The 12,718-nt window shown below is 43.4% G+C and overlaps 1 long non-coding RNA gene across 4 annotated transcripts in view; it reads left to right on the top strand.

Annotated features, from left to right (window-relative positions):
- LOC104152966 (uncharacterized) overlaps positions 1–12,718 on the top strand; it is a 59,258-nt gene that overhangs the window by 29,408 nt on the left and 17,132 nt on the right. Inside the window, exon 1 of one of the 4 annotated variants that reach the window (XR_011137943.1) lies at positions 12,161–12,381. The exons of the other annotated variants lie outside the window; for them this stretch is intronic. This is a non-coding gene — a long non-coding RNA (uncharacterized lncRNA). Of the gene's footprint in view, positions 1–12,160; positions 12,382–12,718 lie in introns of those variants that run through there. 4 annotated transcript variants of the gene reach the window in all.

Here is a 12,718-nt window from a genome sequence, read left to right on the forward strand (position 1 = left end):
TCCTGGCCGTGTCTTGTTTGGAGTCTGTCTCTCCAACGACCTCAGTGTTCAGCCTATGTACTTGTGCGGGATTTCGAGCCTACCACCACAATCCAGTTCAGTGATTTCTGTCTCTATGTGCATCCTCTGGATATAAATGCCAAGACCAGTGCCTTGGTTGCCCCAGCCGTGTGGTTCTTTGCTGATCCTGGTGAAGGCAATGGGCTATAATGGCCCTTTAAAGTCTGGTACGGCTCCAGCATCATTCCCAGTGTCACTCGTGGCTGTTGCATAGCAGAGCGTGCAGCACTCTGACCACACAACACCCTCGCTCCTCCATGCTCCCCACAAAGCCCCTTTCCTTTGGAGTGTTCCAGGCAGGCAGACAGGTAATTCTCTGTGCAGAGGGATTTCCCAGGTGAGATCCTACCATAGTCAGAAAACAGGACGGCCCATTGGTCCTGCTTGTGGTGGCTTGATGGCAGATCCTGAGAGAGGTATGTTAGAGCAGGTAAATGCAGACTTGCGTTGTGCAGGCAACCATTTCCACCAAGCTAAGGTCAGAACTATCACCAGCTGACTTCCTTTTGGTACGGAGATGCCCGTCACCTGTCTGTTCTTAGCACCTGATGGGTCTTACCGCATTTCAAATCTGTACTGAGTCACTGTTAACAGTCTAATAGGACATTTCAAACCTCTTTCTGTTCTTTGTCTATTGAGAAAATACCATGAAACCATCCTTGCTGGTTGATTTGCTTTACAAATGCCAAAATTATATTGTACTGAAATGACAACACACTTGTCCCATTGCCGGACAGAGTTGGGAGTCTTCCTCATGACTTTGCGGACTTATTTCTATAGAAAGTTTTAAAGATCTGATTCATCTCGTTGTTCACAAGCGGGAAACTTAACAGGAAGATATAATGGATCAGACCACCAAATTCATAGTCTTCGCTATAAAGCAGTGATTACAAGTACTATATAACTCTAGGTTAAACTTTTTCTAAAAGCATTTAACACTTAGGAAAGAGAATCAAAAGTCATAATTCAGATACAGCCCCTTTAATTAAATCTTCTAAAGATGAAATAGGGCTCTCCAAAAAGTCTGTGAGGATATCTGTAGCAGAAAACAAGTCATATCTACTCTACATACACGTCTTCAGTGCATGTCTTCAATGAGCAGAAGAGCCCCTAATGATTGGGCTTAATTGTTACTCATCAACACCACTGCACCATCTGTCCTGAAGTGGTAATTTTCTGTGATAGCTATATAATACCACAACATCAGTGCTCTTCAAATATCAGGATACTGAATTAATCATGAAGGGATTTTCATTAGCACTGGAAAAAATTGCCTCGGTTAAGTAGACTTTCTTTAAAAACAGTCTGGTCAAAGATCGTTTCAACCTTTCAAGGAAACTAAAATGCCTGCGACAGGTTTGTCAGGGTTGCTGGTCCTGATTCCTCCAGGGGATTGTTACTGGCACTTCCCTTGGTCTTTCCCTAGATATCTCTCTTGATTTAAACTTCTATTTTTCTCCCATATTTAAATCTTGTGGTAGGACACAGCATCCCCTCCATAGTCTTTGCTTTGCTCAAGTTGCTTCTAAAGTCAAATCTCAGGTATGTTCTGCCACAAAACGATTTCTGGCTATATACTTTCCAAAAGCTGGCTACTGGATCTGCTTTGGTAATGATCACCTAGGAGGGGAGACAGATATCCAGCTTCCATCAGAAAGAGATGCCAGTCCCTGCTGGGTTTGAGGTCTCTCCATTAAGTTGTAGGGGATCCCAGAGTTCAGGTCAAGCACTTTGCCAAATATCACCAATACAGCTAAAGATGTGAAGCTGCTTGCACTGGGGGTTTAAGCTAGCTGGAAGCCTGTGTGGAGGCAGGAGAGCACAGGAGGAGAGACCTAGTAAGTCCTTACAGAGTAAGGAAAAGGAGCATTTGAGTATATAGCAAGAGGGTTGCTAGGAGGTACAGGAACAGATACGGTCCTCGTTTGACATACGCTGAAGTCAAGCATCCACATTCTTGGAAAAGTGTCTGAAGTGAATTTTCTGTAGCTTGATCTTCTGATCTGACTTCAAAAATATGTGTGCTACTATTAAGATGATTTGACTTGAGTATCAGAATGGTTTTGCTGCCATGCTGCCATGCAGAGACTTGTAAGTCTGCAAAGACCCTCAAGAGATCACCAGGTTCATCTCCTTGCCCCGTGATTGCCATTCCTCAGTACTGGGCTCTCTGCACCTTTGCAGGTGGCCTGTTCCAGAGCTTCACTACCCGCACTGTCAGAAAGCTTCTCATGATGTCTAGCTTGCATCCAGTTAGCTTGCTGCACAACGCCCACTTTGTCTGGTCTGTTCCACCATGGCAATGAGAACAGTCAGTTTTTCTCCTCCTCACTGTAACCTTTTATGTATTCAAAGTCAAATTCCCCGCAGAAGTGTTCGTGATCAATGTTTTGGAGATAACATTCTGTGCAACAGTTCGACGCTCCAAGACTTTCAGAAAGGCAGTGGAAAGCAACAGCTGTCTAAACTCTTCCAGCCGCTGCTAATAAACTTCCCACTCTCTGCGCTGAGCCATTTGATGGCACATGCAGTGAAATGTCAAAGATGGAAAGCCCCTTTGGCACAGAGCCCGTCTTTTCCTTGGTTGGATGAGAATGGCTGACTGTGAATCTGTCGGGGCTGCTGTAATGATGCTAAGTGTGGCTCTGCTTAGTACTACTGTCCAACTAGCAGCCCACACAAGCCTGCAATTTTCCTCTTACCCAGTATTTGAACACAATGCTGCTAATCACAACCAAAATGGCTATTTATGATCTAATTATAGCTCCCTGTTGAATTTAACTGCTACTGCTGAGGGTCAGCTATCAGAATTTTGAATTCTAGTTTGCCCAGGAACTGTAACATAGACTTTTCTCTTGAGTTACCTTTTCCTGCATATGGTGTGAGGTGTAACTGTGATCCACATCCGGGAGAAATCAGCACTCTTACAAAGAGTGTGCTGAAAGCACAATCAGCCCACCTCGTGTGCACTTACAAGCACCAGAATGAGGTCTGAGCACCTTCAACACTCAAAATGACCCTATTTCAGTGATTCCTTACTTGAAGCCTTAATTTTTAAGTGGTCCTTTATTCCGTAGTTGAAATCACTTACCTTAACAGTAAGAGTTAATTGCTTCTGCCCTAACGATGACACCAGGAAATGAACCCAAAAATAACTCTAAGGACTCTTACTTGTAGACAGATTCCTTAACAATTTGTATATTATATATTGGGAAGGTCCTAGCATAAAAGGTATGCCTGGCTGCATCCAGTACCCAGTCCTTGTAGTCACTATGAATGCAGAGTGTCTTCATGCTTCTGTTTTGGCTTTTCAGCTTGGCTTTCTGTTGTCTTCCAAGGAAAAGCTCAAGAAAAGTGAGCTTGAGCTCTTACAGGCTCTGGTAAGTATCCTGGAGTTTGGAGGTGAAATCCAGGCCTCATGAAAGTCTATATGATCTCAATAGGCTGAGGACTTTCCCTGAGATGGTTTTCTAAGGCTTAACTGTATCCTATTTGGAATAGCTGAGCCCAGCAATTTTGGAGTGCCCCCATCATCCCCACAGACAGAGCAATGGAATCAGCTTGCCATTCTTAACACAATAATGGCACTTTCTTAGGTTTTCTTGCTCGTCGCTGGGTTTGCCTACTGCTTATTCTTTCCTCTCTCTGTATCATTTCTTTTTCTATTAAATCTCTCCCAATATTAACAAGATGATTTTTCTGAAAGAACAAAAGAAGAACGTGTATGCATCTAGATTCTTGCATTTGACCTTGCTTGAGGTTAATGAGCCTATTAATTTTATAGAAGATACTGGCATGTGGACTGTTTCACTTTGCTGTGTGCACGGTGTATCTAATAACACTCAACTGCTCTCTGAACCCTTAAATTAGGCCTTAAGTTATTAATCAGAATGCCATGAAAGCCTGAGCTCACATTTGTAAATAACAAAGTGTTTAAGTAACAAAAAATACAAGAACTGTTTGTCCTACATACATTCACCCCTTCCCTCCCTCTCCCTCTCCTCCCAGCTTTTGTGTTACTGCAGTGCTAAAAATCGTGGTAGTGAGAGTTACAGTTTCAGGGACTTTCGAAAATAGTGGAGATTACTGTATAACCTTATTTGTTTCAGCACGTAATGCTAATTGTAACAGCGTACCCTGTAAAGGGTTCTCTGCAAGATGCTCAGTTTCCAGCTGCTGGGGGAGCTATAGCCGATGTGTGGTTGTGACTGACTTAGAGTGGGAACTCCTTTGGGCACAAACATGTAACTCCTGGCCTGCAGGAGAACTGCTCCCAAAGCCATTTTGAAAGTATGTGGCCATGTGCAATGATAGACACATGTGTCAGGAAACCTCCCTCCCCCAGGAATGAGGTACCCTCTCCACTCTGCACCTAGGGTGCCCAGCCAGGCTGTCCAGCCCACCCTGAGATCTGTGCTGTGGGGCTGCATTGCTTCTGAGGTCCCCGGCATAGGCTGACAGGGACAGCAACGCCCTCCTCCTAATAGCAGAGTTGATGCATGTGTTGAAGTCCTGTTCCTGCAGTGTTACTGGGAGGTGAATCATGGGGTAAAGCACACAATTTAGCTCCTTCTAATCTGGGTTACATAGAGTTTTCCCACTTCTGCCTCTGGAAGGGCAAACAGGAGGTCTTTCCTGCAGGCTGATTTCTGGCTCCACTGCTGGGAGCAGGGCTGTGCAGCAGCACGGCAGCCTGTGTCACTGCTGCTGGGCACAGCTCCCGCTCCACCTCAGACAGGTGCTGTCACCCATCCCTGTCCTTTCCCATGCATGCCCAGATAGATAAGGGTACCTTTCCTGCAGAGATGAATCCAGGCACAACTCAACCAAATACAAGCCAAGAGTTGGTGAATAATGGCAGAGGTACGTGGCCTGGTGATGAGGACAGTAGGGGGAAAAGAGGGGAAGGAGGTCCCAGGGTGTATCAGGATGAACAAATTCCTCAAGCACTCTGCATGTGAAATCCCTGAGAACAAGTGAAGCTGCACAGCACATGGAAAATACTAGAAAAAGTCATTTTATCTTGTGTTTTACTCATCCATGAAGCTCCACATACACTTACAGCACTGCATAAAGATGAATAGTAAGGAATCTATTTGCTCATTAGTGTGACCTTCCTGCTGCTGCTTTGTATCACTAGGAAATGTCTCTGGGGAGGGGTTGGATGGTAACAAGCATCTCATGTCTTGCCCTGAGAAGTCGTGACAGGCCAAAGAAATACAGAAAACATGATTCTTTCCAGAGACTCTACCTAGGCGCTTGGTGTCAGTCTGTAAGAGATATTCAGGTATTAGCCAGTCCTGCATCCACATGGCTTTTTAAAAGGCTGGAGACACACACTCTGTCTCCTCAGTGCCATCTACCCGACTCCAATATCCTTCTGCTTTGCAGTGGGCCCCATGCAGGTACTGTCCTTTCCTTGGGTTTCTTCCATAGTCAGTTTGAATGTAGCTGGGGCAAGTGACAAAGGAAGAAGCACGAGGATGCTAAGAAAGGCCTTTTCCAATAGCACCACTGGGGACTGTGAGTGATACCTAACAAATTAGCCATTTCCACTCTTGCCATGTCCCACAGACCAAGAACTAGAGCAATGGGCTGGATTTGCTTGCTCCTCCACCCTACACTAGAGGTAAGAAAGCTGGTGCATCGTTTCCCCTATATAAAGGACTCTGGAACTGGTTAAGAGACATCTAACTCTTACATCATCTTTCATGAATACCTTACTGTAGGAGGCATTTTGGAAAGGGGTGGAGGTATGGACAGGATTGCACAGTTCTCCAGGTAGGCTGAGGGAGACAGTCATTTGATGTGCTCTGGAGCAGCCCATAGGTCATTTTGTGAGGAATGGTGTCATATCACTGTTGATGGTAACAAATGTCAACCCTCTTCTCCTCAGTCTCATCTGTGCAATCCCTAAGACTGCTGTACCTGAGATGGAAATTCATATATTCACATCACAGTATGAACTACACTGTTTAATGGCAGATTACTATATGAGGACCTACCTAGAGAACAAAGATGTAAATATTTCCCTACATTGTATGCTGATGGCTTTTGAGGGTCATACCAGATAGTCAGCCTTAATCATTGCTTTGAGTAATGGAAAGTGAAGGACACACTAATCCATACTGACTGATGTTGGAACAGTTGTTTCCTAGAATAGAAACATATCAGTTCATCCTCTTCCCTGACATTTCTTATGCTATAGGAGAACACATAAGGGTTGCATGGGGCATGACAAAATCAGAGAAGGTACATTGACTGGATGGCCTTGTCAGTGGAGGGCAGAGTGATAAGAAGACAGAGGACCAAGGACAGCATGGATGCAGCTGGCATGGGTCAGAGACAAACCCAGGAGTAAGTGTGGTACAAGCCACTTGATGGAGAGTTTGAGTCTGAACTGGTGCATGGCTGTCAGCAAACATACAGATGTAGCCATTGCTATCACTGTTGTTCCGGGATTTTTTTTTCAGCTGCAATCATTTTTTCTTCCTTTGATGGGCCCAAGAGAATTAATGTTCCTTGCCTGCTCACTGCTTGGGATATATTTTGAATATTTAAAGCATCACCCTGTATTTGCAGGGATCAGATCGTAATTTATCTTGACTATTGCAGTGTTTTTGGCCGCTTAATATTTATTCTTTATGAGTGTCAATAAAGAGTTTGCCTGATAGTCAATTGATGATATTCTATAATCAGACTCTATTTTGCCAGTCTTGCACATAACATGGTGCACTGAGGTGTCATTTTCATCTTTTGAAGTCTGCTTCATTTTTGCTAAAGAAGTAATAACAAAAACACCCCAAAATGATGCTATTTCTAAAGCTTGCCCTCAAAGTTCCATTTCAGCTGGAGCCAGGTCATCTTCCCCATCTTCTGTCTTAATCTTTGAGTTCTCAGAAGCCCAGAATTAAAGGTTATTTAAAAAGTCGGATCTGTTTTTCTAATAATCTGAAACAGAGCGTTCAGTGGGAACTCCTCTGTCTGACCTCAAACTCACTTACAACCCAGTTCAACATGAAAAGGTTGTCAAGCTTTGTTAATTTGTCAGGGAGCTGGGACCAGGATTTGTGTTTATAATCTCACTTGAAATTCCGTGGTAATCTGTCCTGCAAATGCTCAGGTGTGGGCTTAAATTTAACAGTTGTTTTCAGTGCAATTGCATGTATGTTTAAAGTTTGGCAGGAGCTGATGTGTTTTCCAGGACTAGGTTCTAAATAGGTTCTGAATTTCATTCAGCTCAGATAATTTCAGAAATAACATGCAAAAAGTAATAGCATGTACTATATTCTAAATGAGAATACACCTTTTAGTTTTGCTCTATCTATAGGGACTATGTAATACAAAAAAATCACATCTGTCTGTTTACTACCATTCTCCCTGACATCTTAATGAAAATTAGCAGATGCATATTTTCTGTGCCAGCATTACCCTGGCATTTATTAACTGACTGAGGTAAAAACTAACCTTAGACAGAAATAATGAAAACAGGAATCCAATGTGACTAGATGCACTCTATAGTTAATGGTCTCATTAGTGATGCCACTGTTTTAAATGATGGCAGAATAACTCAGTATGCACATTAATGCAAGACGTTGATAGATTATGAATTGTCCAAATGCAGGACTAAATTCACCCCTTGTATAATTCCAGGGAAGTCAAGTCATGCCAGAAATAAAACTGATCCACGTTATTCTAGGTGTGATTATTATGTCTAAATTAATATAGAATTGCTATCTAAATATCTGATAAAAGCCCAGTCTGACATTGTATAAAATCAGAAAACCATGAAATGAGCATCAGGGTTTTTCTTAGAGTTATAGGCCAGAGAGCCTCAAGGGGTTGTGCAGTCCATTTCTTGGCTGCAGCGCAGGAGCAATGATGCCTGGGTTATGCCTGATAGATGTTGGTCTAATCTGCTCTTAAGAAATGTTGAATTATGGAGATTCCACAACCTTTCAAGGCAATCTATTCCCATGCTTGACATCTGTAGTGTACATATATCACAGGACATTCAGGGATACTGAAAGGCAGCTAGATGTCAGCCTCTTGCATCAATCAAAAGATGTTAGATACTTAAATGCTTTTGATGATTTGGGCCTTTGTGACCCTGATTTTTATTTTGTTACATATTTGTAGGTCTATTTATTAATCAGATGTACTGAACTAAAACCAAAATCACATTGTCTAGCATTATCAACGGGATAATGGTGTTATGTTAATACACAATGAGCCCATCCAGAGGGCTGGTCTATATTCTGTGTTGCTAGGCAGGTATGTGCTGGGGCTTCTGTGAATGCCACTTACCAGCACTGATGACATTGCTGAAGAACTCTAGTCTAGAAAAATAAACTTTATCCAGCTAAAGAGGAAGATTCAGAGGTCTGATTTTATCAGAATTCCATGGCTGGAATAAATTAATTTTCTCAATATCCATTAGGGGACTAGTATTGTGGTGCTTTAATGATATCTCTGCATGAATCAATGTTTTACACAGAATTGCTTTGACTTTCACAAATATCGAGAGAGTGGCTAATTGATTGTCAGACTCCTTAAGTAGCATTGATTTTACTGCTGCAATATTCAGATGATGAGGTAATTGCATCTTATCAACTTATTGAAAAAGTCCTGTTAAAGCAATTAATGGCCATGGACTTCTCCAGCTTCGTCATTTCTCTTTGGGTGCTGTTCTGGTTTTTCGTTTTTGTTTTGCAGTCCACTGGGTCTGAGGTCTGGGAGGTGGGGTGGCAGTCATTACATTGTTGTTTATCCTCAGAAATCACAAGGTTACCACCGTTATTTCCTGCTCTTGGGAAAAATAGCAACCTGTGGTAAAGTGTTGACAAATTCTGACCTTCAGTGGTGCTCACTGTACCAGGCAGAGGAAGGCAGCAGGAGTTTGGCTCAGGAGAGAACTTGCACATGGAGATAAGCGTTTAGTTGCCCATGTGATAGGGGTATAGTACCTACATGGTACATCTCTGTAAATGGTCTTCCATCAGAAAGGGGAGTTCTGGGAATCACCACAGCGTGAAAACATAGCTTGCTTGATGCTGTGAAACTGCACTGTGTTCTGGTGTCGTATTGACAGGAAAGCTGTTAAATACCAAACTACTCGTGTTGATTTAGTTGCTTACAGGCATCTGACGGCATTTTCAACTCTGCATGCAGTCTGCAAGACCCTTGCCTCAATCTGAGCCATGCTGCACCTTCACAAGAACCTTCTGTATTTCTAGATTACTCCAGCAATCACCTATCGATCACCAGCTGCCAGAAGCTTTAATCCGATTACAGGCAATAAAACTGGTTTCTATCTCTGGCGCCTGACTCAGGTTTCAGGGCAAGGGAAAAAGTATGACATCACCCGTGCTTGCATCTGTGTTGGGTAGCTAATGAAATTACACGAAGAGTTTGAAGACCATTAAAGTCAATGTTGATCCTTATTATTATTAAGAGCACTTTCAAATTTACTGCACCACAGGGCAGGCTTGAAAGCATCATTTTTCAAAGGTGTGTGCATTGCATTGGATTGCAGAGAAGAGCCCTGCTGGCTGTAGAGGATGCCGGCAACAGAGGGAATCAATTCTGAAATTAATTGGCTAAAAGTCCACATAGCTCCTTTCCCGTACAGACCCACACATCCCATTATTTGGCAATAATGGGCACAATAGCGACCTTGGGATAAGAAAGCCCCAGGTGGGCTCCAGTGTATGAAAAGGAGTAGGTGGTTTGCAGAGGTTTCCTCCTGCAGCCTGTTGTGGCTCTTGGGCTGTGTGGTGGCACCAGTGTGGTCTCTTCTTCCCTCTGGGCACGGCAGAGCCCTGTGCAGGGGCACAAGCAACCCTCATTCATCCCAAGGGGTCATTTCCTCCCAGCTTGTGCTGTTGAGTCCTGCCTCTATCTGCTCTGGCAGAATGGCTGAATTTTTCATTTTTTTATTTCTCAAAGTTGTCACTGCCATTTTGAGAAAATGTTGGAGGTCTTTTGGCTTCACCTTAGCCAGCAGTCAGAGAAGCTTGTCATTACCCGGCAGACTGAAATCCCAGACTGGCTGAGCTGCTGTCCTTACTGAAGGCCTGACTTCTTCTGTGGAAATCCCATGCTGTGATAGCATTTGCACAGCCGTTTTACTCTTTTTGTGCATTCCTGCTCGCTGGGGAAAGGAAGAAGTCACCAAATCCTCCTCAGTTCCACTGCAAGAAAGAGAAGGAAGGCAAGAGGGTGAGGTAGGCGATACATACATAGATCAGTGCTTTATAACCTGCACCTCATAATTCTTCATGGAGACCGATGCTCAGATAAAAAATACTTAGATGCTTGATTCCCAGCCATATGAAATGCCTCTGGTCCTCAGTGCTCTGGCTATTATACTTGCCTGGGTTTCTCCAGCTCAGATGAAGGTGAATCCAAACTGACTAGGACGAAGAGCATTACTGCCAAAACACAGAAATATTTTGTGCCAAAGTCTTCATTCTGTTAAACAGGGTAAAGTGTAAAAAAGATACAACCTAACCTTTTGGATATTTCAGTATCTGAATATTTATCACATCTCATTACTCTGTTTCTCCAGTCCATGTCTAGGATAAAGGCAATTTTCATTCCAAGAGCTATAGATTTTCCATTAGTTTTTGGGCAGGTAAAGCTGCTCTCTCTATTTCAGAACTCCAAAAAAGTAGACGTGGAAAGAAAAACTTTCTGTAGTTGTCGTGGTATGAGTGGGGTGGGCCTCCTGGGATTTCTGGATTTTGCTTAGGAGAAGGAGTCCCTAATCGGGCTCAAGTGAGTTTTATAGATAGTGACAAAATTAAAAACTGCTTATGTCACAGGTGAATTTTCATATCCAGCTCAGGAAGGTGGCTTAAAAGCTAAATTCATTCAGCAAATGAAGGTTTCAATAGCACAAGAACCTGCTGGCTGGTATAGGCTGGGAAGGATGTGGATGCCTTGCTGTGGAAGTTTTTGGGGTGGGTCTGCATAGGAGTGTGACAGCTTGACAGCTTTTCACAGCCCAGGTTGCCCACTGCATTGTGCAGTGCTAGCAGTGGGAGTCCAGTCTCCTTAGCTTCTCTGATAGGGTTACTGCAGGGAAAAAGGTTTCTCCAGCATAGAGGAGATCCTAGGAGCAAGCTGGAGACTCCTAGACCATGTCCTGGCTTGTGCTTTGTCTTCAGTAGCAGTTTTCTGGCAGCACAAGGCAGATAAAAGCTAAACTTGTTCTGCCTTTTGAACAGGTTGTTTCTATTCAGGTGAAGGCAACTCTGAGGTTCAGAGAGAAGAAAAGTGGCGGAGAGGCCTCAGTGATGCTGCCTCTGCCAACAGTGGACTTCTCCGAGCATCTGCACCTCAGACCAACAGTGTGAGCTTTTCTTGAAGGCTGGCACTAACTGTCTAGGTCTGCTGGACGTCTTCTGAGCAGGAATTAACCCTGGCTTAGTGAAATATGCTCATAAACAGCTGATGCACAAGCAGCAGGTCCAAAGTAAGCACTCAGGAGCACGCTTGAAGGACTTGAAGGTGAAATGCAGTATTTGGCAAATCCAACAGTGTACTGGTGGAGCTAATCCCCCCACTCATGCAATTCCTCATCCATCTCCTGAAGCTTTCAAGTGGAGAGGGAGTCACATCCATGGAAATCCTCAGAAAGCTATTTCTGCCTTTCAGTTTTGCACTGCCTTGTCCCAGCACGCTCTAAAGCCTTTGTTATAGGACTGTAATGTGTAAGCAGTGGCTGGGGAATGGTGTGCTTCCCAAAGTGGATAACGGTGCCTGGTTTTCCAAAGAGAGGCCATTTACAATGGAGAAAATAGTATAATCAGAATGAGTGTGTCATTTGAGTCCATTCAAAACTTCCCCCATATCAAATCCTAATTCCATCTGAAAGATATACAGCACCAGCCTCAGCACAATGCTGCCGCATCTACTAATACTGGCAAGATAAGGAACTGTAAAGAGACAGCACAGGCAGAAATGACCTTAAATAAAAAGAGTGAATTTTCAATTAACAGGTTAATCCAAGGAGCTACCAATAGATTCATCTCTCACAAACAAATGTTTCCTTCCCGTGCACATCTTAAATCCCTTCACAGTAATTAAATGCAAACAGAGGGGATAGATACAAAATTTAGCAGTAATACGTAGTATTCTTCAACAGGGTGTTTGGTATCTGTAGCAGCATTGCTAAGTGTGCATGTGTAAGGAGGGGACTCCTGTTTATTGTACTTTTTTTTTACCAGGTACTTGCCAGCTCAGAGGCTGGAAGCTTTGTCCCTGACACAGCTACATGTCGGTTCTAAAAGAGTCAGCCCAGTCAAAAGCAGTGAGGTATGCTTTCCTGGCTAGCAGCCACAGATGTTCTTTTTTTAAATGTTGGAATGCCACTATAGGGACGTTAAACACTATGACTCCAGTAATGTCAGAACCAACGTCCTGAAAATGAGAAATTCCAGTGAAATGATGTACTATACAAGATATTTTCCACCCCCCTGCACCACCACTGAAGCCTTGCATATATTTTGCTCCTTCATTTTCATATATATTATATTGCCCATCAGTGTGCTGCTGCATGCTGCAGATCAGTGAGGCCTGGTGACACAGTACTTGAATGCAGAGATAGACCACGAGCAGTTGCTCTGCACTCAGAGCTTGTGGGTTTGAAATA

Source organism: Struthio camelus, chromosome Z (genome assembly GCF_040807025.1).
Source record: "Struthio camelus isolate bStrCam1 chromosome Z, bStrCam1.hap1, whole genome shotgun sequence".
In the NCBI taxonomy this organism is placed as follows: Eukaryota; Metazoa; Chordata; class Aves; order Struthioniformes; family Struthionidae; genus Struthio; species Struthio camelus.